At 51.2% G+C, this 27,689-nt stretch overlaps 1 long non-coding RNA gene across 3 annotated transcripts; it reads left to right on the top strand.

The window, feature by feature from the left end:
* The first annotated feature begins 1,643 nt into the window (after nt 1-1,643).
* LOC124971076 (uncharacterized) lies at nt 1,644-3,848 on the top strand. 3 transcript variants are annotated; one of them, XR_007106277.1, is made up of 3 exons: nt 1,644-2,169; nt 2,574-2,727; nt 2,977-3,848. It is a non-coding gene; the product is annotated as an uncharacterized LOC124971076 (long non-coding RNA). The 3 variants fall into 3 exon arrangements; XR_007106279.1 differs by having other exon boundaries at nt 1,644-2,182; nt 2,590-2,727; XR_007106278.1 differs by having other exon boundaries at nt 1,644-2,182.
* The last annotated feature ends 23,841 nt before the right edge of the window (nt 3,849-27,689 follow it).

The following is a 27,689-nucleotide window of genomic DNA, read 5'->3' as shown; positions in this document are numbered from 1 at the left end:
GCACAAGGACAGGTCTTTGTTACTTCAATCAAAAGGAGAGAGAGAGAGAGACAAAGAACAAGAGATAAAGCTAGCTCTCCATTCATAAATATTCTGGAAAAGAGTTCCACTGGCTTGATGGGCGATCACAGTCCACATCCCAGGCACGGGAGGCGGTGAGTGAGTTCGCTGCCCGCAGACACCAGGCTCGGGAGCAGGAGATGCGCATGCGCCCCAGCCTGGCTCCACCGAATACTCGACTCTACCCAACTGCAAAGAGCAACGCTCACTAAACGCTGTGGAAATGCTGCACGTCCAAGGATTTGAGGACGGAGTGCAACAACTCAGCCTGAACTTGGCCCTGCACGGGGGAGAAAAGCTACCCAAGAAGACATTGTGGCATCAGGGGACAGAGCTGACGCCAGAGGCTTTGAGGCAGGAAATGCCGCAGCCGGAGTTACCCAAGTCCCTAACCCGCGACGTGCAAAAAGCTTTTACTTCCAGGAAACATCCTGGAGTACATAGGAATACAGGGCTGGGGCTGCCGCCCCTTCTCTTCAAGTGGTTCCTAACACAATGTTTCATATATATATACATATATATATATATGAAATATATATAATAAATAAATAAATATATATAATAAAATGCACTTATATTTTTATAGATATAAGACAATATACAAAGTATTTTATACTTTAAATATACAAAAGATTTCAAAATATGAAAATACAAAAATATTTTATATATGTAATATGCAAATATGTTTTTTATTTATAAAAAAATATCCAAAATATCTGTGTGACACATAAATTAATATATTTCATCATGCAATATATATTATGTATCATAATATGCAATATAAAATTACATATTATATTAAATATAATTATATACACATCATATAATGAAATATGTCATTATATGTTGTGGATCATATAGACATAACATTACATATAATATTATAAATTATTATATTTATTATATATTATGTTATATATCACATATAATATATCATACATAATGTATGATATATAACATTAACATATATTAATATCATATCATTATATATCATATATAATGTATATAACATTATTTGCAATATGATATAACTGGTGCTATAATCTATAAAAATATATATAATGTGATGTATAATATAGTATTACATAATAAATATAATTATACATAATCATTATGTGATATATAATCATAATATGTAATTGTATATTATAATTATATATAGTAATATATAATATAATCAAATATATATAATTTATGATTTCTAAATAGAGTCACCGTCCCCATGACTAAAGGGTGGGTGGTGTATCGGTGTGACTATACTAGACAAAAGGGGATTTGATTCCCATTTGGGGACTGTTTGAAACTTATGAATTGCATGTTTCTAGAATCTTCCATCGAATATCTTCAGCGGGTGATCGACTGCAGTAACTGAAACGGCAGAAAGTGAAATAACGGCAGGGGTTGGGTAACGTACACACAGCACATTTGTGCATACGTGTATTTGTGGGCGTGTGTTATTCCACAGAGACTCAAGTGTTCTAGAATTTTATGGAGATTGCTTTGTGCATGCTCTACTGGATTTATATATATATATATTTTTTTTTTTTTTTTTTTTTTGGTCGTAGGTAGTCTCAGCGATTAGGGTCTTCCTCTGGGAGTGTAGTTCCCTGATAGCTTTCTTTCTTTCTTTCTTTCTGTCCCAGGGATTAAAGCAGGGCTGCTTCACCCCTGAGCCACCTTCCCAGCCCCTTTTTAGATTTTATTTAGAGTCAGGGTCTCGCTGAGTTGCTTCTGGCCTCACTAAGTTGCTGAAGCTGGCCTCCAACTTGCCATCCTCCTGCCTCAGCCTCCGGGGATGACAGCATGTGCCACTGTGCCCAGCCCTGATAGTTTTCTTAACGTGACCAGTGGCACAGCATTCCGACTGTCTTCTGTGTTCTAGAACCTTCTCAGCGTTCCCTTTCCCCATTTGCTCCTACTTGAGGCAAAAGCCACCTGGGCCAGGTGCTGTCTGTCAACAGAGTGGATGGTGCTCCTGGCCCTCTTCCCGGGGCCTCTTCAGAGGAGAGCTGTTTGAGCAACCGCCTTGCCAACTTCCGGTGGCCTGCAGAGTGGAACGTCCTGCGTCTCCGCTGCCCTGAGAGCGGGTCCATCTCCTGAGATCTGGTGGTGAGATCTGGTGGTGAGATCTTCTACAAGGGACTGAGCTTATTCTTGTCCCTTGGAGCTGCCTTACCAGAGGACAACGGTCACCCAGAATGCAGGGCCCCTGGGTCACCCCTTAGGGTGTCCCCTGTCACCTCTTAGAGGGCTCTTGGGATTCCAAGGTGCAGGCGTGTGGGCGGAGGCAGGAGAGAGGCAGGAAATAGCTCTGTCCACACGTAGCTCCCACACTCTGGGGCCCAGGGCCGGGTGGGGTGGGGCGGGGGTCTGATAGACGGTCGGGTAGTATTTCTAATTTGCAGCCCTGCGAACACTCAGCCACGTATCACAGACGCAGCCCCTCAGCGTCTGGGTGGAAGCTGCTGGGGTTTGTTCTCAGTCCTGGTGTCAAACCGCGTTTAGTCAAATAGAAAACATCCGTCCCAGACATACCCAGAAGTGTGCGTCACCAGTTCCCTAGGCCTCTCCATCCAATCAAGTTGACAACCAAGAGTTACCATGACCCGGAGGCTCAGGAGGCTGAGGCAGGAGGATCGCAAGTTGGAGGCCAGCCTCAGAAACTTAGTAAGGTCCTAAGAAAGGAGGGAGGGAAGGAAGGAAGGAAAGAAGGAAGGAAGGAAGGAAGGAAGGGAGGGAGAGAGGGAAGGAGGAGGGAAGAGGAGGAGGAAGGAGGGAGGCAGGAGAAAATCAGGTAGAGGCTGCTGAAAACAGAAAAGTTTGGAGTCTGTTAGACTTCTCTCTCTGGTGACATCCTCCTCTCTGGAACAGCCTCTGAGCTGACTGTCTGAGGTGGACGTGTTCCATTGCTTCTAGGATCAGGGTGACATTCAAGGGGCTTCTGGTCTGGTTTCACCCCACAGTGAAGCGGATTCTAGCTCCACCAGGCCGGTGGAGGTAAAGGAGCTGGCGTCTTCTCCCGTGGCAGGAATAAGGCAACAGGAGACCGTAAGGGGGAGCTGCAGAGGAAGGGTCAGGAGGAGCGGGCCCAAGGAAACCGGTCACTTCCCTGAGGCCAGTGGTGGGGCTGGGTTGAGGCCAGCTTCCGCCTCAAGATGGCGGTTGTGAAGACGGAAGTTTCCATGGGAGAGCGCAGCAGAGCTTTGTGAGCGAGAGACGAAATTCTCATGGGCCTCGGGTTAGTCAAAGGCCCAGCCTGGGCAGAGGGCCGCTGGAAAGGGCACCCGAAGAGACGGTATGGAAGGATCTGGGGACCCACAGAGGGTGGGCAGAGGCAAGGGGCCAGCCAGGAGGTGAGGCCCAAGCTGGCCAGATGTGAGCTGCCATCCACTGGGCCTGGAGGGACAAGGGGGAGGAAGCCGCTCCCAACATGGGCTCCCAGGCGGGGGTGGACACGGGACAGTCCCTGACGTCTTCTTCTTGCCCTCCGGCGTCAGACGCGCCCCAGGTGGCATTGGTGCGGCCTCACGGGATGGGCTGGCTGGGAACCCGGGGAATGGACACCCACATGCCTGCAGTGCTGGGCGCTGTTCTGTGTCCAGCTCACTGTGAATCCACTCAGACACGCGCCTCACCAGCTGGCCGTGTTCCCACTCTGCTGTGGAGAGAAAGTTGACGTGTGGACGGTGGCCCCAGGGAGACGCCAAGGTCCCAGGGAGACGGTCAAGGTCCCAGGGAGACGGTCAAGGTCCCAGGGAGACGGTCAAGGTCCCAGGGAGACGGTCAAGGCCCCAGGGAGATGGTCAAGGCCCCAGGGAGACGCCAAGGCCCCAGGGAGATGGCCAAGGCCCCAGGGAGATGGTCAAGGCCCAGGAAGATGGTCAAGGCCCCAGGGAGACGGCCAAGGCCCCATGAAGATGGTCAAGGCCCCAGGGAGATGGTCAAGGCCCCATGAAGATGGTCAAGGCCCCATGAAGATGGTCAAGGCCCCAGGAAGATGGTCAAGGCCCCAGGAAGATGGTCAAGTCCCCATGAAGATGGTCCAGTCCCCATGAAGATGGTCAAGGCCCCAGGAAGATGGTCAAGGCCCCAGGAAGATGGTCAAGTCCCCATGAAGATGGTCCAGTCCCCATGAAGATGGTCCAGTCCCCATGAAGATGGTCAAGGCCCCAGGAAGATGGTCAAGGCCCCAGGGAGATGGTCAAGTTCCCATGAAGATGGTCAAGTTCCCATGAAGATGGTCAAGGCCCTGTGAAGATGGTCAAGGCCCCAGGAAGATGGTCAAGGCCCCATGAAGATGGTCAAGGCCCCAGGGAGATGGTCAAGGCCCCAGGGAGATGGTCAAGTCCCCATGAAGATGGTCCAGTCCCCATGAAGATGGTCAAGGCCCCAGGAAGATGGTCAAGGCCCCAGGAAGATGGTCAAGGCCCCAGGGAGATGGTCAAGTTCCCATGAAGATGGTCAAGGCCCTGTGAAGATGGTCAAGGTCCCAGGGAGATGGTCAAGTCCCCATGAAGATGGTCAAGTTCCCATGAAGATGGTCAAGGCCCTGTGAAGATGGTCAAGTCCCCATGAAGATGGTCCAGTCCCCATGAAGATGGTCAAGGCCCTGTGAAGATGGTCAAGACCCCATGAAGATGGTCATGGCCCCAGGGAGATGGTCAAGGCCCCAGGGAGATGGTCAAGTCCCCATGAAGATGGTCCAGTCCCCATGAAGATGGTCAAGGCCCCAGGAAGATGGTCAAGGCCCCAGGGAGATGGTCAAGTCCCCATGAAGATGGTCAAGTCCCCATGAAGATGGTCAAGGCCCCAGGAAGATGGTCAAGTCCCCGTGAAGATGGTCAAGGCCCCAGGGAGATGGTCAGTGGCCCATGAGGATGGTCAGTAGCCCCATGAGAATGGTCAGTGGCCCCATAAGGATGGTCAGTGTCCCGTGAGGATGGTCAGTGGCCTGTGAGGATGGTGATTGGCCCATGAGAATGGTCAGTGGCCCGTGAGGATGGTCAGTGTCCCATGAGGATGGTCAGTGGCCTGTGAGGATGGTGAGTGGCCCGTGAGGATGGTCAGTGTCCCGTGAGGATGGTCAGTGTCCCATGAGGATGGTCAGTGGCCTGTGAGGATGGTGAGTGGCCCGTGAGGATGGTCAGTGTCCCGTGAGGAGACACAATTTTTATCCTCTTTGTCCACCTAGGAAAACCACGGTGAGGACTCTGGGATTTGAACCTGGGGACCTGGCGTCACAGCATGAGCCCCTGGCTCTGCCCCTGCGCCAACCTGGCTGGTGGCCTGGATTGTTCCCAGCAGATCCACATGCGAAGGCCTCACCATAGCCGAGTCTCCCTCAGCCTCTGCTCCCACTGCCCTGGCTACCCTCAGTTCCTCCAGACCGACCCCTGGTCCCCTGCCCAGCTCCAGCGTCCCCTCTTTTCCTCGACCTCCTCCTAGGCCTCTTCTGCTCACTACGAGCCCCCTGCAGTTCAGGCCAGGGCCTTCGATGGCTTCCCTTTCGCCTCAGCAGCATTTCCCAAATCCCAGCCACTTTGCTTGTCAGGGTGGTGACGAGGTGGTGAGTTTTCCCATGTACCAGAGCCACCTGCACTGCTGTGTACTTAACCTTGCTTGTCAAATGGGCTCTGTTCTTAAATACGGCTAGAAGGAAAACTGCTATCTCTCCCATAAATGGAAAACCAACACTTTTCTGATAGACCTTAAAATAAACAGAAGACTGGAATTTGGCACTTATCAAAGGACACTCATATGTGTATTTGTGATGATTTATGATTTCACCTTTCATTGATGGGTAGAAATGAAAGGAAGTAGTTTGGGGTGATGGGAAAATCCTAAAAAGTGCAGGGGAAGTGCACAGGAAGAAGATCTCTAAGAAAAGGATCTACTACTTTAGAGCCATATGAAGATTTCAGAAGACCTCTTCTCCATGGTGGTACCAACTGCAGTAATATAATCAGTCTCCTCCAAACCCACCTTCATTTGTGTTTCTCTCCTAATTTTCAATGAGGCAAGCTGTCTCTCACTTTGCTTGTCACCTCTGTTAGTCAGTTTTCTGTTACTATAACACATACCTTCAAGCAGCAACTTGTAAAGAGAGGAAAGGTTTATTCTGTCTCCAATGATCAGCTGACCCTGTTGCTTTGGGTGAGGCTGCACATTTGTGGCGGGAGGACTTGATGGAGCAAATCATTCATTTTAGGACCAGCAAGTGAAGCAGAGTGAGGAAGAGAACAGAGTCCCAGAATCCTCTTCAAGGGCATGCCCCCAAATGATCTAAAGACCTCCCATTAGGCCCCGCCTCTTAAAGGCTCCACCACTTTTCCATAGCACCAAACCAGGGACTAAACTTTTAAACTTTAGGGGACATTGAGAGTCAAACCACAGCAAATTTCATTAAGGCAGAAGACTTCTGTTTCCCCCACAGATATTTAATGAATATTACTCCCCAGATGAACTCCCTGTGTTCGTGAGAAGGCAGATCCAGGAGAGTCCATTTTTAATGTGGAGATAGGTTTGTATTTATTGACATAAAGAAGTTTCCAGTTATTTTTTTTTTCTGATCACATTCATTTACCTTTTCCCTTATTGTTTCAACCTTTGGTTTCCTGTTTAATAAGTTCTCCATTTACCACAAGATTACATAAATATTCACAAAAATATGCTTCTGAGGTGTTAATGGTTTGGTTTCCTGTTACCTTTGAATCTTTAATCCCTCTAGAACAAGGGACAGGAATCTCACTTCATTTTGAGGGGCAGGTCATTTAACCCAACAGTTTATTCTCCAGGGGGGCAGTTGGAAACAAAAGTCTGTTTCCCCCACATATCTTTCCACGTATGACATGTTCATATGACTTCAGGTTGACATGTGGATTTCTTTGGCCTACCATTATGGTCCTGCGTGATGAATTCAGTGCTTAAAAGATTAGCGCTTTACTAACTGATAAGACAGATCCTATTTCTCCCTCTGTGGTTTTCTTTTCCAATATTTCTTGCTAGAGAATGGACATTTTTGCAATATTCTGAGCTGTGGTATACTCTCCATTTACTAAAGAATTTGTTTGAATTTTTCTTTTTTTTCTGGGTAGGAGTTAACATTTTCTGACTTTAGGCCCCTGTGTGTGCATTTCCTTGTTTATTTCTAATTCATTCCCAGAATTTCTAATTTCTTAGTGAATCGTGAATGGGATCTTTATTTCTCCCCCTCCAATATATTTCGTCGTAGCTATTTTGGGGTATTTGGCAAGCCGCAGGGTTTTGTATATTTATTTTGTAACTGGCCACCTTACTGAATTCTCTTTTCAATTGAAATAGCTTCTTTCCCCCTGTGGCTTCCTTGGGATATTTTCCTTGTGTACCCTTTCTGGGGGAGGGGGACAGCTGACTGCCCACGTGGCCTTCCTGCTGTAGTTGGGGAAGTTACTTCAGCCTCCATGAGTATCCAGGGATCTATCTCCAAGCAAAATATTTTTTCTCCATCCAGGAGCGTGTTTTACGTCAGTTGGTATTTTGGTCGAGAATTACAGAGTGTACTTCGCCACCAGAGAAAAAACACCCTGCTTTTGAAAATCAGGCCTTTTCCAACAAGATCAACAACAAGTGTGTTACTTTTCTCACACCTTGGACATGTAGGGAAATGTGTGCTCAGAGAGCTGGCCGGGCGCCCGCCTGGGGACATTGCCAGGTCTTGGCCGGCTCTTCTTGGCTGGACTTTGAATAGCTGCTAAGAGTCCTGCAGAACCTGTGGGCACCTCAAGTTCGAAGAGCACAGGTCAGGGTAGCCGGCAGCCTTGTTTCGGGGGCCGATCTCTACAGTGCAGAGAGAGCTCACTGCATGGAGCCCTGGGGGGTCCTGTCTGCATTTTCTGGCTGCGACCCCCCACAACCCTGGAAGGAAGGTACTTTCCACAGAGGTGCCTGCAGCGTCCCGTGTTCAAAGCAGCTTCTTGCAGGCGCTGCAGAAATGCACGGTCAGACCTGGCTTTGGGCCCTCTTGAAATGTTTGATCTCAGGTTCCCTTTACACGCTCAGTTAATTCATTAGGCATGGCTGGGGACTTCGGTAAACTCTTTCAAAACACGTGAGTTAGACCTATTCTTATTTAATGTATTTGAAATTTAAAACAAACTCTGTGTGTGTGTGTGTGTGTGGTGCTGGAGATGGAACCCAAGGGCACTTTCAAATTTCATTTTGAGACTGGGTCTCACTCAATTGCGGAGGCTGGCCTCAAATTGGCGATCCTCCTGCCCCAGCCTCCCAAGTGGCTGGGATTACAGACATGTACTACTACGGTGCCTGGCACAGCAGAGAGGTTTTATTTATGTTTTAAAACATTTTTTTCGTTGTCAATGGATCTTTATTATTTTTATGAGGTGCTGAGGATCAAACCCAGGGCCTCACACATGCTAGGCACTTGCTCTACCACTGAACCCCAACCCCAACCCAACGGAGAGATTTTAAAGTACAGAAACACCCATCAGCTGTTAGAACTGCGACATCATCCCAACTCCTGGCCTGATTGGCTGCAGTACTCTCAGGGAAGAACGGGAGAGAGAAAAGGAAGTAGATCTTAGTGTTATCACTTCAAAGACCCCCTCAAAAGGGTCTTGGGGCTCCAGGCACTTTGGACCACTTGGAGACCCACTCATTGTCCAAATTGCTGAGAGCTGAGTGCAGGGGCACACGCCTGTCATCCCAGCGGCTCAGGAGGCTGAGGCAGGAGGATGGCAAGTTGGAGGCCAGCCTCAGTCACTTAGCAAGGCCCTAAGCAACTCGGTGAGACCCTGTCTCTAAATAAAAAATAAACAGGACTGGGGAGGTGGCTCAGTGGTGAAGCACCCCTGGGTCAAGTCTCTGGTTAAAAAAGACTGAGAAGCAGGCCTTTGTAGGCACAGTCCTAACACCCTCAATTTTTTGTGCTGGAAAGGTGGGTTCAGATGAGCTGAGTGTGTCTGGATGAAGTTGGTGGCATTGAAGAAGAGTCACCCCTTCTTTGCTGAGTGAGTGTCCTGGGCTGGTAGGGTTCCTGGTAGAGTCTGTCCTTTCCCCCAGTCCCACCGGCAGCCCCCTAAGGAGACCAACCCCAGGACCTTGGTTGCCCATTGAGGCTGACAGAAAGGAAGGGACTTGACCCAGGCGCGTGGCCAAGGCAGGGACTGTCAGCTGCTGGGACAAATTTCAATGACTTCCCAGCCCTTGCTGGGTGGCATTTGGGCCTGACATCGGGTTGACCAGACAAGGTGTGTTTGGGCGTTCTAGAACCTTCTTCCATTAATCTAAAACCTTCAGGCACCTCCTCTGGGACCCGCAGACTCATCTGGGAGGTGGGTGTGGGCTGGCAGGGAGGGCACGGGAGGCTTCCCGGCTCTGGCTTTGGACACGGGCTTCGGCGACCCACCCAGGCAGCTGCCTTGGCCCAGCCAGGCCCCTTCCGGTCTCCTGTCTCTGGGGCTCACCCAGCTCGCAAAGGCGGCACGCTCCTGGACCTGACCCCTGGTGGGGACAGCGGGACCTGGGATGAAGTCATGTCCCTGCTGTGGTCCCTGACCAGCTCTGGTGCATGGCTGTCCTGGGGGCCACTCAACCAGACCCAACCTGCCCGCCACCGGCCTCCATGCCCGCTGCTGGCCAGGCCAGGTCTGCCCGCTCTCCTGCTCCCCCGGCCCACATCTCGAGTGGCCATGCTCTGTCACACCACAGCTCAGAGCTACCCAGCCCGTCCCACCTCCCGCCTCCACGTTCACACCGACCGCTGGTCTAGCGCGGGTGGGACAGCTGGGTGGGGAGACAGGGCCCCTCAGGACAACCAGGACCATATCCACAGTGCTGAGAGGAAGGGGAAGGGGACCCGGGGGGCTTTGGAGGAGGACAGGCCTGAGCTGAGGGAGATGTGGGAGCCAAGACAGTGGAGGTGGAACTGTTGGGATGTCCAGTCCAAGCCCAGGTCCTTGGTGTCCCACACAAAGAACTAAGCAAGACACATGGAAGTAACAGGTAAAGTACAGATTTATTGAAGGTGAAGGTAGAGCTCTGTTAGGTAGAGGGAGTGGACCATGTGAGAGAGAGAGGCAGGGACAAAGAGAGAGAGGGAGAGAGAGGGAGAGAGAGGGAGAGAGAGAGAGATGGACAGAGAGACAAAGGGTGCTCCCGGCCCGATGGCTGGAAAGCAGGGTCCTAGGTCGGGAACGCGGGCCTTCTCTCCCTGCAGGACTGAGGACCTCCCCCGCGTGCTCCCATTGGTTACCTTACGATAGCTAATTAGAATATCTCCCCCCATTGGTCGCTTTAGGAAACCTAATTAGAATACGGCCCACTGGACCAGCGTTGGTCATTTGAGAACTGGAACCTGGGCCAGGGTGGTCGTGGAGATGAGCCCTCCGTGGCGGGACTCGTCCTGATAATAGCATCAGGGGACAGACAGGAGAGGACGGCAGGAGCCCAGGTGATGAGGAGGATTCTACACAGCGGGCCCACCGCACTGACCCCCACATAATTTCTTTGCCAAGAAGCCATTACCTGCACCCTGCCTGGCCTCGGGGACAGGACAAGTCACGTCCCTCGGCAAACTACTGTTCCCTGCAGGAGAAATGCAGCCCCAGATCATGTGCATAAGAGGAGCCAAGTCACCCTGGAGGGGAGACTTTGGGGACCAGGTCCTGAAACTCTGGGGGCTGAGTGTGGTTCCTCCCAACCATAGACTCTTAAGAACAGTGTGGTTAAGAATCCATTAGAACCATCAGCGTGGGCCCGGGGACCTGGGGTGGCCATGGCAGTGGGGACTTGAAAGTCTGATGTCACCCTGCTGTCAGTCAAAAGTCAAGAGGTGGACCTGGGTGGGACTTTCCAGAAACTTCTCTGGGCCCCCCAATAATAAAACTGGAGCACAGGAGAGGCACCTTGTCCCTCTCCTCTCTGAGAGGACCCACTCTGTCCCTTACAGTGTCCCCTTTCCCCTTTTCCTGTCCCCTCAGGAGACTCAGGCCTGGTACTCTGAGCAACATGTCTGAAATCTCTCTGCCTTGCTGGGCAGAATCGGGGTTCGAAGGGGGGTCTTCACGCTGCCTCGGTTTCCCCGAAGGCCCCGGCTCTGTCACACTGGTACTTAGCATCACCAGGGACAGGACTGGTCTCCCTGCCTCGTCCTGCAGGGGCTCCTTCCTTGTGCCCCGTCTCTGCCACCTGGGTGTGCCCACACTCCGACCTCGCAGAGACACACAGAATGTTCTGCGTGTTCTTAGAAGCCCTGCGCTGGCCACATCCTCCTCGGGCCGCTGCTATTGTCAAAGGCAGGAGGAGGCACCAGGCCTGGGGAACAAGGGCCCCCAGCTACTTCAGCTCGCTGAGCCTCGGTTTCCTCCTCTGTAACACATGGGACGCCTGCGGGCAAGTGACCTCATCTCCTTCTACTGCCTAGAGGCCACCCTGGCTCCTGTCCCCCTGGGCCTGCTGCACCCCGGTCACTGAGGAGAGAGGGAGCTCCTTTGGGCTTCCTGTGTCCCCGAGGCTCCGCTCTGCACCCCAAGTCCTCTGCAGAGGGTCAACGCAGCCGCTGCCAGCACCCCTCTGGTGACAGCCTGGGCCAGGCCACTCAGTAAACAGCTCACGTGCTCCTGAAATTTCAGCCGCTGTGGCCTGAGCCAGGCGCGCAGGACAACAGACAGCCGAGGGCCAAAGCCCTCCTTTCTTCCTCCTGGTCGCCCGCGACAGGCTGGCCCGTCCCTCCTCCCGCTGCTGCCGGAATGTCATGAATGGAATGTTCGGATTCCAGCCCCAGCGCGCCCGCCAGGAACCAGCCCCGAAGACCCCCCCACCCGTCCTCCCCAGCAGGTCTGGGCTGCTTGTCCGGCCCCGCCACACGCCCCAGGAGGGACAGGCTGGACCTCTGTGGTGGGAGATTCCAAGGGCCGGCACCTGGTGGCCAGCTGAGCCAGGCAGGAGCGCGGGCCCGGCAGGACACACCTGGGCCGCCTTCACACCTGTGCTCAGGGGACAGCACGGGGCCGCCACAGCAGGTGTAGACACACAGGTCCCCACACGGTCCTCAGCCATGGCCTATGCACATACCCCACGCTCCAGTGTTATTTTTGGGGGGCCCAGAGAAGTTTCTGGAAAGTCCCGCCCAGGTCCACCTCTTGACTTTTGACTGACAGCAGGGTGACATCAGACTTTCAAGTTCCCACTGCCATGGCAACTCCAGGTCCCCTGACCACGCCGACGGTTCTAACTGGATTCCTTTTTTTTTTTCTTTTTGGTACTAGGGACGCTGAACCCCAGAGCCACCTCCCCAGCCCTTTCTATGTTTTATTTAGAGACGGGGTCTCGCTGAGCTGCTTAGGGCCTCGCTGAGTGGCTGAGGCTGGCCTCCAACTTGTGATCCTCCTGCCTCAGCCTCCCAAGCCACTGGGGTGACAGGCATGTGCCACCGTGCCCGGCTCTAATTAGATTCTTAACCACACATTCTTAGAGATTCTATGGTCGGGAGGAACCACCCTCATCCCCCAGAGTTTCAGGACCTGGTCCCCAGAGTCTCCCCTCCAGGGTGACTTGGCTCCTCCTATGCACATGACTTGGGGCTGCATTTCTCCTGCAGGGAACAGTAGTTTGCCGAGGGACGTGACATGTCCTGTCCCCGAGGCCAGGCAGGGTGCAGGTAATGGCTTCTTGGCAAAGAAATTACGTGGGGTCAGCGCTGTGGGCCGACTGTGTGCAATCCTCCTCGTCACCTGGGCTCCTGCCGTCCTCTCCTGTCTGTCCCCCGACTGGCCCACAGTGACATACACACCACCCTGCAGAAACTGAGACAGTAGGTGTGTGCCCACAGCAAGGACACACAGAAGGGTCCCCCAAACAGTCCCCACCTCCTCAGCAGCCAGGCGGGATCTCCAAGGGCCCGGGGTCCTTTACAGAACGTCAGGACCCAGTGTCCCGGGAAGGGGTGAGGGTCCTTCTCTCTGGCCCGGCACCCGGGGCCCACCTGGAGGCTCAGGACCCATCCTCCACGCCATGGTGGCAGCTGAGGGGGGCAGCCTGGCTCCTCCCTCAGGTCCTCTGTTTATGCATTTGCATTTGTCCGAAGCCCGGCAGGCGCGACCAGGGGCCGGAGTTCTGCTCAGGCTCCGGGATCTGGCCCGGCCCCAGCTCCTGGCTGAGGTGGCTGCTGGCCAGCGGGTGTCCACAGCAGGCTCCCTCTGGACACCATGTTCCCCCAAGGGATTCAGGGTAAAATGAGCCTCCTGGCCCCACGGGAGGCAGGGCATGCTGCCAAACCTCACCTTCATTCACCCATCCACCCATTCATGTATCCAGTCGGGAATTTATTTATTTATTTATTTTTTACTTTTTTTGTACCAGGGATGGAACCCAGGGGTGCTCAACCACTCAGCCACATTCCCCAGCCCTTTTTATTTATTTTTTTTGTAATATAGAAACAGGGTCTCGCTAAGTTGCTGAGGCTGGCCTCAACCTTGCTATCCTCCTGCCTCAGCCTCCCGAGAGGCTGGAATTACAGGTGTGTGCACATCACCACAGCTGGCTCGCTCGGGAATTCTTGACCAAGTTCTTCGGACAGGCAATCATTGTATCATGAGACCCCAATCAATCCCTGTCGCCAACCCGCCCCAAATATCCAGCTCACAGATATGTTTGGTTTGGCCTTGCTGTGATTTATTTCTAAAATATTTTTTTAGATATCAATGGACCTTTATTTTCTTCATTTATTTACATATGGTGCTGAGAATGGAACCCAGTGCTTCACACATACTAGGAAAGCACTCTACCACTGAGCCACACTGCCGGACCCCTTGCTGTGATTTTAAAACTTTAAATGGAAATCCCGATTTATATATATATATATATATTTTTAGTGCTGAGTGTGGAACCCAGGGCCTTGTGCATGCTAAGCAAGTGTTCTACCATTGAACTATACTCCTGTCTTTTCTTTCTTTTTTTTCTTTTTGGAAAAGTAGAAAAATCTGAGGTTACACCTACCTTCCCACCTCGCAGTGATTTGGAGCTCAGTCCAGCGCCCCCTTCTGGCCAATCTCTGAACTGCATCTGGCCTTCCCGCAACTCTACGCAGGTTCTCACCTAACCCTTCAGCGTCTGTGTGAGGCTGTAGGACTGCCAGCAGCTCACTCCCTAGGATGAGCCTCCCCCACCTGTTCCCCATCCTGCCCTGAGCCTAGCAGGCTGAGCATGTCAGGGAGAGACTGAGCATCCGGGTGGATTAATTCCCTTGACTCAGAACGGGGTATCCGTAGTATGTTCAGCGGTGGGAGAGGCAGACTATGCAAGTTGGACGGGAAAAGCCAATTGAAATGGATGTGCCTACACCTGGGGTTCCTCATAAATAAATACAGCTCGGGAGGCTGAGGCAGGAGGATCGCAAGGTCGAGGCCAGCTTTGGCAACTTAGCGAGGCCCTCAGCAACTTAGTGAGACCCTGTGTCCAAAGAAAAAATGAAGAGGGTTGGAGATGTGGCTCAGTGTTGAGCATCTCTGGGTTCAATCCTGGGACCAAAAAAAATATGAGAGAGAGAGAGAGCAGTCAGCCCCATCTCAGAGAGGACAGACCCACTAGGTGACAGGTACGACCTGCAGAGGAAAAGTGGACCACGTCCATTGACCCCAATGGCCAAAGGGCAGTTGGGAATGACGATCCTGTCATCCGATGACGTTGGTGGGGACTCACTTTGGCACTAGGGAAGCCAAGTGGGACACAGACTCAGGAAAGGGGGTGGGGAGTCCCCGAACTGACTGGGATTTTGGCTAAATTAAAATGGGACATGGAGAGAGAACCCAGGTTCAATCAAAAAAGAAAAAGAAAAAAATTAGATGCGCAAAGCACCCTTATGGCCTAAAATTTGTCCTCACTATACACAGTTTTTTTGTTTGTTTTGATCTGGGTTTTGTTTTTGTGTGTGTGATTTTTCGGTACCAGGGATTGAACCCAGGGTGCTTACCCACTGAGCCACCTCCCCAGCCCTTTTTAGATTTTATTTAGAGACAGGGTCTCGCTGAGTTGCTGAGGCTGGCCTCCAACTCACAATCCTCCTGCCTCAGCCTCCCGCCGAGCCGTTGGGATGTCAGGCGTTCACCCCTGTGCCAGGCTGTTTAGATTTTAAAGAAACCCTCTCACCTTTAAATCTTGATATTCTTTTAGCTGATTTCATTTTGATTTCTCAGGTGGGCCTGAGTAGATTTCCACAGCAGCCCTCAAGGGACCCCTGAGTAGCCCATCGCCTTCTCTGTCCCTCAGAGAGTCCTGGATGTGGGGGTGTTCGGCTCAGGGAACCAGAGAGCTAGCACGACTTAGGGGGACTGTGGAAGGACATCTTTCGCTTTTTCTTCCCTCCAGAGAGGATTGGTCGGCACCCTTTCCAAAGACTGGAAGGTCAGGCAGGAGTGGGGTCAGGGGACACAGAAGGACACAGTGACTACATGCTGGGGGCGGAAAGGCAACCCGGGAGGGTCTTCGCAGATCTGGGATCCCGCCGCAACCTCCTAGACTGCGGTTACTCAAGAGCCAGCTCACAGTTCCAGGATGTGCTCAGAGCGCGCTGGCCGGGCCCTGGGAGGTGACGCAACCCTACAGTGCATTGTGCAATTGAGGCGACAGCGTCCCAGCGCCGAGTTGGGCACACCCGGGGGCTTAGCATCAAGCACCCGCTGAGCTGGGTCACAATCCCGGCTGCAGAGGACAGTCTGCGATTCCGAGGGCAAGTCGGACCCCTTGGCTTTGCAAGGGGTGCAGGATCCCAGGGGGAGGGGGAGGGGAGGGCGTGCAGCCCTGGCTCGCGGCGGCGCCCGGATGGAAACCTGGCACCTCCCGTCCCATAGTAGGTCTCGGTTCCAGCTCGCTGCTGTCATCCCGAGGCTGACTCTGGCGTGTAAAAATAGGCACGGCTCATGCCGCGAGTTCCTGAAATCGCGGCTGAGCGGAGTCAGCAGGGATCGGACCCAAGGGTGCAGGGAAACCCAGCCATGTGGACTTCTGCGAGGTGCTTTGCAGCGCAGTGTGGTGACTTCTTAAAAAGCCTCTTGCATGGGACTTTTGACCCGTCTTTGGACACTCACCTGAGGCCTGGGGGCTTGGCCTCTGCAGGAGGCTTCTAGCAGACCAGCAGGGTCCTCTGCGGCCCTGCACCGCCACCTGCTGGCCAGATCAGGCGCTCGGAGACCAGGAAACCCAAAGCGACCCCAAGCAGTCACGGAACCTCTGACCTGTCTGGGAGAAAGCCCTTCAGCTCCCAGCAGATGATGCTGGAATCTAAATCACACACCCACCTGGAGGGATTTCTACAGATTCGTTACACTTTGAACATCTTTATCCAAAGTCAGAAGAAGAAACCTACAGTTGTGACCTACGCACACACAGCTGAGAAAGTCCTATTGCCTAGTGATGTCATAGCCGCCCTGACATCATAGCACAACAGGTTCCTTACGTGTTCGAGGCAATATTATGTAATCAAACCTACTGTGTGCCAGTTCTATCAATGTATAGCAGATGGGCCAGGTTGGGAGGCTGAGGCAGGAGGCTGCAAAGTGGAGGCCAGGCTTAGCTACTTAGGGAGGCCCTGGTACCAAAAAAAAAAAAAAAAACATGCAATTATACACAGCATATAACTCTTGGTTATGATAATAAAAAACTGTTACTAGTTTATGTATTTGTTATGCTATGCTTTTTATTATTATAGAGTGCAATTTTTTTTAAAGTTTACTGTCAAGTTTACTGTTGTATTCTGCTGGCAGCAGTGTTATGGATCTTGTGTTTTCTCTCTCTCTGTACCAGGGATTGAACCCAGGGGTGCTCAACCACTGAGCCACATCTCCAGCCCTTTTTATATTTTATTTAGAGGCAGGGTCTCGCTGAGTTACTTAGGGCCTCACTAAGTTGCTGAGGCTGGCCTCCAATTTGTGATCCTCTTGCCTCAGCCTCCCAAGCCAATGGGATGACAGGGGTGAGCCAATGCACCTGACTCTTTTGATACCTTTTGATGTAAATATCTTTATAGATGTTCCTGGTTATAAAAGTAATATAAGCTGGACATGGTAACACATGCCTGTCATTGTATTGATTGGAAGACTAAGATGGGAGGATTACCAGCTTGAGGCTAGCCTGGGCAATTTGGCAAAATCCTGTCTCAAAATTTAAAAAAGTAAATAAATAAAAAGGACTGGGGATGTGAGTCGGTGGTATGGTGCTCCTAATTTCAACCCCAGTACTGCAAACACACAAACACCCACACACACCCACACGCAAAATACCCTCAACTCACTTAGCGAGGCCCTGAGCAACTCAGCGAGACCCTGTCTCAAAATAAAACATAAAAAGGGCTGGGGATGTGGCTCAGTGGGTAAGCACCCCTGGGGTCAATCCCTGGCACCAAGAACAAAAAAAATACACATACACACAAAACTCTCAACTCCCTAATAATAGAAAAATATTAAAAGTAAGTTCAAGAATTATGTCATTTGTCACTGACCACAATGGCAAAATTGAAAGGTTGGTGTTCTGGTGTGGGTGTCCCCAGAAGCCCCCATGGAGACGGTGCAGGAAGGTTCAGAGGGGACACGATCGGGTCGTGAGAGCCTCAACCCGGTCAGTGCCTGGCTCCCTGGGGGATCCGCTGGGGGCACCTGGAGGCAGGTGGTGTGGTGAGGAGGTGGCACTGGGGCCTGGCTCTGGGGACACATGTGCATCTGGGAGTGGAGTCTCTCTGCCTCCTGGTCCCCAGGGGAGCTGCTTCCCTGCACCACACTCTTCCTCCATGATGTTCAGCCTCCCCTCAGGCCCAAGGAACGGAGCCGGCCGTCTGTGGACTGAGCCCTCTGCCACCGTGAGCCCCAGATCCACTCCTCCTCCTCTATGGCTGTGCTGGTGGGTCCTGTAGTCACAGCAGCGAAAACACTGACTAAAACAAACGTCCCGTCCACCAAGGCCAGGAAGGGCTGCAGGCAAATTGCTTTTTGGCAAAGAAAGCATGTGGGGGTCAGCACCGTGGGCTCATTTTATAGAATTATTTTCTTAACCTCATGTTTCCAGTCCTCACCTCTCTGTCCCCTCACAACCCAACGTCAGTTAGAAGTATGTTTTTACTTTACAAATGCATGAAACGTGCGTGTCATCCCAGTGGCTCAGGAGGCTGAGGCAGGAGGATTACAACCTGGAGGCCAGCCTCAACCACTTAGTGAGACTCCAACTCAAACGTGCGTGTCATCCCAGTGGCTCAGGAGGCTGAGGCAGGAGGATTACAACCTGGAGGCCAGCCTCAACCACTTAGTGAGACTCCAACTCAAAACAAAATCAAAAGCACTGGGAGTGTCACTCAGTGATACAGCACTTCTGGTTTCAATCACCAGCCTGGGAATTGGTGGAGGGAGATGTGGTTTAATCCTTGCGATGGAAAATCCAGCCCTGAAAACCGTATAAATGGCTTGCCTCATGCTGGTAGTGAAGCCATACAAAAGTGGGCTTCTGTTTCTATGGAGTCCAAAGGCTGGCAAACAGACTTGGAAGTGTCCCAAGTCAGGGAACAAGGCAGGACAGGCAGGATTTGAGAGTAATGTTTGATTTCTCCCTGGGCTGGGTTCCTGGGTTCCTGTCAAACTTGACAAACTATGTTCTTTTTTTTTTTTGTACCAGGAATTGAACCCAGGGGTGCTTAACCCCTGAGCCACCTCCCCAGCCCTTTTTATATTTTATTTAGAGACAGGGTCTCGCTGAGTTGCTTAGGGCCTCCCTGAGTTGCTGAGGCTGGCCTCCAACTCATGATCCTCCTGCCTCAGCCTCCCGAATCACTGGGATTATAGCAGCAGCAACAAGCTGTGTTCTTACCGTGTCCACCTTCCCGATGTATATCAATGTCAAGAAGTTTTCAAGGACAAAGTTTGCTGAAGGGGAGGTCACAGGGGGCCGGGCTGGTGACCAAAAAGTCCCCCCTCCTCTTTCCCTCTAATTATGCGGATGGTGGGGGCAGAAGGATGGGATCCTTCCCAAAGTGCACAGGCGTCACCTCCTGTCGCCTTTAGACTCCGGAGCTGGTGGGCAGCAAGTCCTCTTCCTTGGACATGGCGCTTTGCGTTGTGGACAACACTTCTGGCTGCAGCCCCCGGACACGGGCTCACGTCCCCGGCCTGCGAGGTGAGCACGCTGGGCACCCCTTTCTCAGATCTGCCCCGCGTTTCCGGGTCTCCGTGTTCCCATTAGTGGCAAGACAAAGCTCCTTGTCCTCTGCTTTCCTGGGAGGACTGCCAACTGCACCCAGGGGAGCTGGATGCTGCCGCCATGCAAATTAGACCCGGCGGCACCGCCAAGCCCCGCCCTGTGCATCCTGCCCTGGGCGCCAGGCTCCCTTCGGCTTGGAAGCTCCACCCATGCTGGCCAGGGGAGCCCCAGAAGTGACAGAGGGAAGCCGCAGCGACCTGGGGGGGACACAGTGGGCGGGCATTCTTGCTTCAGAAATTGAAAGTCTGTGCTAAGGAGAAACTCAGCACTGTCTCTTTAAATTAACTTATTGGGGGGGCGGATACATGGACCTGGTCCAAAACTCAAAATGATAAAAGTAAAAAAGTTTGCTTTTGAAAAATTTGCTTTCAGCCAGGTGCCGTGGTGCACACCTGTCACCTCGGCAGCTTGGGAGGCTGAGGCAGGAGGATCGCAGGGTGGAGGCCAGCCTCTGCAACTTAGTGAGGCCCTAAGCAACTCAGCGAGACCCTGACTCTAAATAAAATATAAAAAGGGCTGGGGAGGTGGCTCAGGGGTTAAGCACCCCTGGGGTCCATCCCCAGTATAAAATGTTGTTTTAGAGTTGTGCTATTTTTCAGTTCCTTTCTCTGTTAATGGCATGTGATACCGGTTTCCCCTCACTTTCCAAGTTGACATATACAAATTTAAAAAGGTAAAGCAAAGACCATAATTTGATTTGAAAGACAAGTTCTAACTGTCGTCCAGGTAGTATACCAATATACCACAGAACAGTAGCTCACATTTGAGAGGCACCGTTGAAAGATAAATCCTTGCTTGCCCGACCTATTTGAGCGCCTGGGTTTGATTCTAAGCGCTGCAAAAATAGACATGTAAATCCTTGGGCCTAGGGTTGTGGCTGGTTGTAGAGCCCTTGCCTAGCACGTGTGAGGCACTGGGTTCGATTCTCAGCATTGCATACAAATAAATAAAATAAAGGTCCATTGACCATTTAAAAAATATTTTTAAAAAATAAAAGCTTGTTACCTGCATGTAACTGGTGAGAGAGGAGTTTGGAGGAGCACAGTGAAGTTGAACAGCCTGACCAAGGACTCCTGAGGGTTCGCAGTGCTGCTGGGGTTCAAACCCAACCTTGGGATGATGGGCAGCCCACCAACCCACCCAGGGAGGCCCCACTGGGACTGGACAGAGCGCCTCGGGCGCCCCCTAGTGGCCAGAACTGCTGTCTCCCCAGTGGCTGTCGTTCACCTCACTTGCCTGCAGGGGGCGCCCTCCTCCGAGGGGCAGAATGTCCCTTCTCATCCTTTAACCAGCAACTCACTTTCCAGTGGGGCCAATAAGTACTTTGACCACTTTTGAGAAAACCTCTGGCCTCGCTGCTGTTAATAACAAACAAATGATCAAACCGTAAGCCAGCCATCCGGGGGGACTTACACATCAGGCTTTGAAGTGGGAAAAATTTTGATGGGAATTTTGAAAGCCTGGGAAACACGCAGCTCAGAGCAGAGAGATTTATGGTCTTGAAACTGTGGCCAAAGTGTTCGATTATTTTTTTTTCTGTCAACACTCTCAGTGACAAAATTATTTCAGGAATAAGACCAAGCCAAGACTTTATGAAAGTCAAATATTCGCAAACCTGGAGATTATAGGCCTATGTCTGAGATGGTGCAGGTTCCGTTTCAGATCACGGCAATGAAAAGATTGTCACCATAAAGTGGGTCACATGAATTTTTGGTCTGCCATACTTATGTTAAGTAGGACTATGTCTAGAACAATTATCTTTTTCTCATTTTCACTTTTTATTTTAAATTCATGTACAATGTACATATTTATGAGTGTATATTGTGATATTTCTACACAGTCTCTCCCCTCCCTGTGTAGACCTGGTGCTTAGAGTCCACCAAAAGTGGAATCTTGAGCCAGGTTTGGTGGCGCACGCCTGTCATCCCAGTGGCTCAGGAGGCTGAGACAGGAGGATCCCAAGTTGGAGGCCAGCCTCAGCCACTTAGCCAGGTCCTAAGCAACTCAGTGAGACCCTGTCTTTAAATAAAATATAAAAAGGGCTGGAGATGTGGCTCCATGGTAGAGTGACCCTGGATTCAATCCCCAGTACCCCCCCCTCAAAAAAAAATTCTTTTTACAACCCCACTAGCAAAAATAAAATATCTGAAAACATTTACTCCTTGGATACATCGAGTTCCTGGTACCATTCCCCGGGGAGGCCATGAAAAGATTTTGAAATGAGTTCACTGGCAGACACTGCAGATTGGGAAATCTCTAGCAGAATTGCAAACAGGCATAGTGTTTCTGTCAAGTGATTGACAATGTTCTGAGCGGCTGAGACTCGCCTGTGTATGTGCCGAGGGAAGAGACCATGAAGCAGGGCAGTTGGTTCTGCGTGGTCTACCCGTGAAGACGTCTCAAGAATTCCCCGGAGCGAGATAATAATAATAATAATAATAGCAACACCAGCAAAGTCAGCTGAAAGTGAGGAGGTGATCTTAGCTCTCATGGAACGCCACCTCGGCCCTGGTGTCGGTTTGGCAAGTGTCTTGGACTATTTTTCTTTCCCTCTGCAAATATATTGTTGAATTAACACTTGCACTCATGAGTGACATTGGCTTATGTGACATTTTCCTAACCTTTGGTGCTGAGAACCTAAGTAAAGATACAATTTGTCTCTCTAGCAAAACACCCGCTGTACACAGTGAGTGGGTGTACACCACTTTTTTTTTATTTTTATTTTTTGGTACCAGGGATGGAACCCAGGGGTGCTTAATCATTGAGCCACCTCCTCAGACTTATTTTGTCTTTTATTTAGAGACAGGGTCTCACTGAGTTGCTGAGAGCTTTGCCATTGCTGAGGCTGGCCTCCAACTTGCCATCCTCCGGCCTCAGCCTCCTAAGCCACGGGGTTACAGGCGTGCACCACCATGCCCAGCTTTTTAAAAACGAATTTATTTGTCCTTCTTACTTATATATGATGTAGAGTTGCATTTTGATACATCACACACACACACAGGGGGTACCTTGTGGTGGGACCTGACGTGGAGTTTCCCTGATCGTGTGTCCATGTGTGAGCAGGAAAGTTCTGTCCCCTTCGTTCCACTGACTTTCCCGTGCCCATCCCCCTCCCTTCCCTCAGTCCCCTTTGTCTCATCCAATGAACTTCTGTTCCCTCCCCCTCATTGTGAATTAGCATCCACACATCAGAGAACATCCGACCTTTGGTTTTGGGGATTGCCTTATCTCAGTGGCATGATAGTCTCCAGTTCTAATAGTCCCCCTCTGGGCTTCTTGTCCCCAAGCCCCAAGTTGAGAAGAGCCTTGTATTGTAGAGGTTTGAAGGACCAGGGGGAGAAAAGACAGACAAGAAAAGTGACACCAAGATCAGAGAAGGGGTTTGGGGCGTGAGGGAGACCCAGGCATGTCTTGTGGGGACAGACCATAATTTGCAACCAGGGCTGAGGTCCTTCCACCTCTCTCTGGGCCACTGGCCTCTTTGTCGTTTCTGGAACTTTCCAGGCAGACTTGTGCTCCCAAGCCTATGCTCAGCATGACCTTCTGCAGGGACCTTGGCTCCGTCACCTTCTTTAGGACTCTGCTCAATCAAGTCTTCCTCTGAGTTGGTTTAAAACACAACATCCCTTGTCTGTCTCCTTCTTCCTGTCTGCCTCACTTTTCTCCATCTGGGATTCCATGTTTATTTGTTTCTTGTCTATGTACAAACACGTAAGTTCTGCATGATGTGTTTTTAAAAATCAGGATTTTTTGGAGGGCACATGCTGTCATCACAGTGACTCGGGAGGCTGAGGCAGGAGGATCACAAATTGGAGGCCAGCCTCGGCAACTTAGCAAGACCCTAAGCAACTCAGCGAGACTCTGTCTCTAAATAAAATCTAAAAAGGGCTGGGGAGGTGGCTCAGGGGTTGAGCACCCCTGGGTTCAATTCCTTATGCCAAAAATCAAAACAAAGCAAGCAAACAAAACCCACCATGGTCTCTCTGTTCCCCAGGACAGATCCTGAGAGCACAGAGACCCTGCCTCTTTCCCGGTGGGTTCTTATCTCCACGTTGGCTGAGGTTCAAGGAAGTTTCTCCTGCGTCTGGGCCCTGGCATGGGAAGGTCCCTGCACAGATTGCAGAGCCCTGTGTCCCGTGAACAAGCATGTCACGGGAGGGTGACGTCACCGGGCTTTGTGCAATCTGGTCAGTTCTGAACTTTCATGAGTCCGCATCCACCCCGTGGGGAACCAGGAAGCATGGAGATCAGAGGTTTGTCGAGACCCCGCCGCAGAGGGACCCAGGTGCTGTCAAGGGACTTGCCAGAGCCACCCTGGAAACACAGTTCTGTGCGTCTACACCTCCAGCTTAGTGGGCGATGCAGGAATCCACATCATGGCGCCCATGTTCCCAGCAGGACTCGGCTTGGGCAATGGTAATTGCCCAACGTGGTGCCCGGCCTGAAATGGGAAGCAGAATCTGAAACCCTGGTGGCCTTCTTCCTACCCAGGCCAGGGGGTGGTTGGCCCGGCCCTGCCCAGCTTGGTTCTTGTCTCACCTCTGGGTTCCCTTCTAACTCGGTGGCGTGCTTGGGAGGATAGGCCCCACCTGGGTGCAGGTACGCACGTTGCAGTCCGTTCTCAGGCTCCCAGAAAGTCCCAAAGGGACGGCCAAGGACACACACCTATTTATACATTAGTTCACCCTCAAATTACTTTCTGAGTTCTTCCTGTTCCGGATGGACAGTGTGCTGGCGCCAGAGATACCCACAGACAGCCATGGCTGGACCCTACGCAGAGGAGGAAGAATTATGAACTCAGTCAGCTCAGAATTCCTACTGGGCCTGTCCTGCTAATTCCTTTCATTTTCCTGAGTTTCCACGAGCTTCTAATCCCCCTGAGGAAGAGTAACACGCCGCAAAACCATCCGTGTCTTGGCTTTTTAACTTACGCCTTCTTTCGGGTTTCATTAGTCAGGAGAGTCAACGTTGTGCTGCAATAACATATGAACCCTCTCATCTCAGTCACTGAAGACCAGCGCTCACTCTGCATCTTCCGCTCTGTCCCAAGAAATGACTTGGGGACCCCTGTTAGAGTATTTTATGACTATATGCGAGAGAATTCTTAGTGTTAGAAGTTCTTAAGTATTTCAGCATGACAATGACGTTTCTGTTCATGGCCACTGACCAGAAGAAGGGAGACCAGAGAAAGAGGGAAGTTTTGAATGTGCATTTGGGGGGTTTGGAGAATAGCAAAGGTCTTGGTCACCATCTCCTTCCCTGAAATAAATATTCTAAAGTATGGGGGACGGTAAGAGGAAGAGGGGCAGGTTAGCCCTTGAAGAAACCCCCAGTGCTCAGACAAAGAGCCCTCGAGTCGCCAGGCTCTGGGGAAGAAGCACGGGCCTTTGGGTGGCCCATCTAGCCGAGTGGCACCTCTGTATGGGGTTAGCCCGCACCCTGGTCCTCAGAATGTGACCAGTTCCGCTCAGCGTCTCAGGACCACATGAAAGACGGCATGGGGATCGAGCCCTCTGTACCTGAGTGAGGTACGGACTGGCCAGCAGACCCGGAGGTGACCGCAACCCTTCTGAAGGGAACTGAGACAAGTTCCATGCCTCAAAGGGAAGTGTCCCCTCAGTGGAAGAAGATCAGGAGAGCCACCCGAGGAAGGGGACTTCGGGGAGAGACCTGGAGGTACTTATGTGACAACTGTGGGGTTTCAGCTCATAACTGATGTTCGGTGCTACTAAGGAATGATTGCTCTCGAGGCGTGATGATGACGTCACGCTGACGGCACATTATGACGACACGCTATGACGTCATGGCGATGACGTCATGAGAATGACATCATTCTTCAGAGACACATGCTCAAGTTCTACAGAAGGAAAGACCCAATGTCTGAGCTCTGCTTGGAACTAATCTAAGGCTGCCGTATCTGGGGGCAATTTTCTAGAATCATCACCAATGTCAGGTAACTGAGTGGAAAAGGAAGAACTCTGGAATCGATTCTGAGATGTGGCTATAAAACCGCTCTCTAAAGGCGGCGAAGACTTTCGTGTCAAAGACACGTGTCTGTGTCAATAGAACTCTTGTGGGAGAAAATGAGAGTTCCCCGCTATGGATTTTTTAATTATAATTATTAGTACTTATTATGGGAAACAATGGGATTTGTTGTGACAGTTGAATACATGTACCTGGAAGCTTTGATCAAATCCATCCTCCCTATTTCTCCCTTTTCCTTTCCCTGATTCCCTCCCTAAAAGTCCCCTTTCTCTTTTTTTCTAGATTCCATGTATAAAACAGGCAATATTTGTCCGAGTCTAACTTACTGTGCTTATCTTGATGACTTCCAGTTTCAACCTTTTTCCTGCAAATAATGTGATTTCATTCTTTTTCATGGTTGAATAATACTCCATTGTGTATATCTAAAACACATTCTCCTCTCTCTCTCTCTCTCTCTGGTACCAGGTATGGAACCCAGGACCTCTCAACCACTGAGCCACATCCCCTGCCCCTTTTTATATTTTACTTAGAGGCAGGGTCTCGCTGAGTTGCTCAGGGTCTCACTAAGTTGCTGAGCCTGGCCTCCAACTCGCCATCCTCCTGCCTCAGCCTCCCGAGCCAGTGGGATTACAGGTGTGTGCCAATGCACCTGGCTCACGTTTTCTTGATCCTTTCATTCACTGATGGAAATCTAGGCTGTTCCATAATTTGACTATTGTGGATGGTACTGAGGTGAACGTGGATGTTCAGGTCAGTAAGCTGACCCGGATTTCTTCCAGTATGTATACCCAAAAGTGATAACAGCTGCTCATATGGTAGTTACATTCTTCGTTTTTTGAAGAAGTCATGACAAAAAGAAGTAATCCAGTTAATAAATGGGCACTTCCCCTCTACGGACAGCAGAGTGTATTTTGACATATTATACAAGCATGGGGCATAATTTACTCTAATTAGGATCTCATTCTTGTGTTTGGACATGATGTGGAATTATCCATTGACTTTTTTTTTTTTTTTTTGATACTGGGGATTGAACTCAGGGGCACTTGACCACTGAGCCACGTCCCCAGTCCTTTTTATGTTTTATTTAGAGACAGGGTCTCCCTGAATTGCTTAGTGCCTTGCTTTGCTGAGGCTGGCCTCCAACTTGAGATCCTTCTGCCTCAGCCTCCGGAGCCACTGGGATGACAGTCGTGCACCACCACCCCTTGACTTTTAAGGACATCTGTGATTTTTTTTTAAGCGATACATAGTATCCCAGGATAGTAACCCAACTCCGATTGTATACAATGAATATCAGTCATATCGACTGACCCAGGGAGGGCCAAAGAGGTGGCTAGGTATTCGTTTTTCCTCTCTTTGCTGCCCATTTTCTACAGAGCACCTATTCTGTCATTTGTAGCCTCTTAATATTTTTTTAGACACCAATATTGTTAGCTTCCTATTACTGTAACAAATACTTAAGGTAGTAATAACAGGAAAGGTTTACTCGGGCTCACGATTCTGGAAGTTTCAAGCCAAGATCTATTGACACTGTTGCTTTGAGCCCTGTGGGAGCGGATCATGGTGCAAACATGGGCAAAACCACTCACTTTGTGGCTGGAAAGGGACAGAGGGGGGTTGGGGTCTCCAGTTCCCCTTGAGGCAACCCTTGCAACCTCAAGACCTCCTGTGGGCCTCAGCTCCTAAGGGAGCTGGTGACCAGCCCTCAGGACATGGGTCTTTGGGTCCAAACTATTACAGGGCGTTTAATGAATTCTGACAAATGGAAGTGAGTCGACCTTCTCATCATAGGGAACCTATCTGGCACCTCTGTCTGGTCAACCACAGTTCATCCTTATCAGCACAGATGGGCGGGTCACAACTGGGCTGCAACCGGCCCCTGTGAGCCCTTCGCCAGGCTGTGGACGGGATGTCAGTCTTTCTCTTGGGTAAAATATCTAAGAAGGGGACTGGGGCTGTAGCTCTGTGTGGAGTTGTGTCTGAGTCAGGTTTCTCGCTGCCGTGACCAAAAGACCCGACCAGAACGATTGCAGAGGAGGAGGAGCGGATTTGGGGCTCAGGGTGGCAGAGGGCTCAGTCCACAGACGGCCGGCTCCGTTCCTCGGGCCTGAGGGGAGGCTGAACATCATGGAGGAAGAGTGTGGTGCAGGGAAGCAGCTCCCCTGGGGACCAGGAGGCAGAGAGAGACTCCACTCCCAGATGCACACGTGTCCCCAGAGCCAGGCCCCAGTGCCACCTCCTCACCACACCACCTGCCTCCAGGTGCCCCCAGCGGATCCCCCAGGGAGCCAGGCACTGACCGGGTTGAGGCTCTCAGGACCCGACCGTGTCTCCTCTGAACCTTCCTGCACCGTCTCCACGGGGGCTTCTGGGGACACCCACACCCACACCCTAACAATATGTCACATTTCTCA

This window comes from Sciurus carolinensis, chromosome 19 (genome assembly GCF_902686445.1).
Source record: "Sciurus carolinensis chromosome 19, mSciCar1.2, whole genome shotgun sequence".
Lineage (NCBI taxonomy): Eukaryota > Metazoa > Chordata > Mammalia > Rodentia > Sciuridae > Sciurus > Sciurus carolinensis.
Note: the sequence above shows the minus strand (reverse complement) of the source record. Positions and strands in the feature narration are given on the sequence as shown.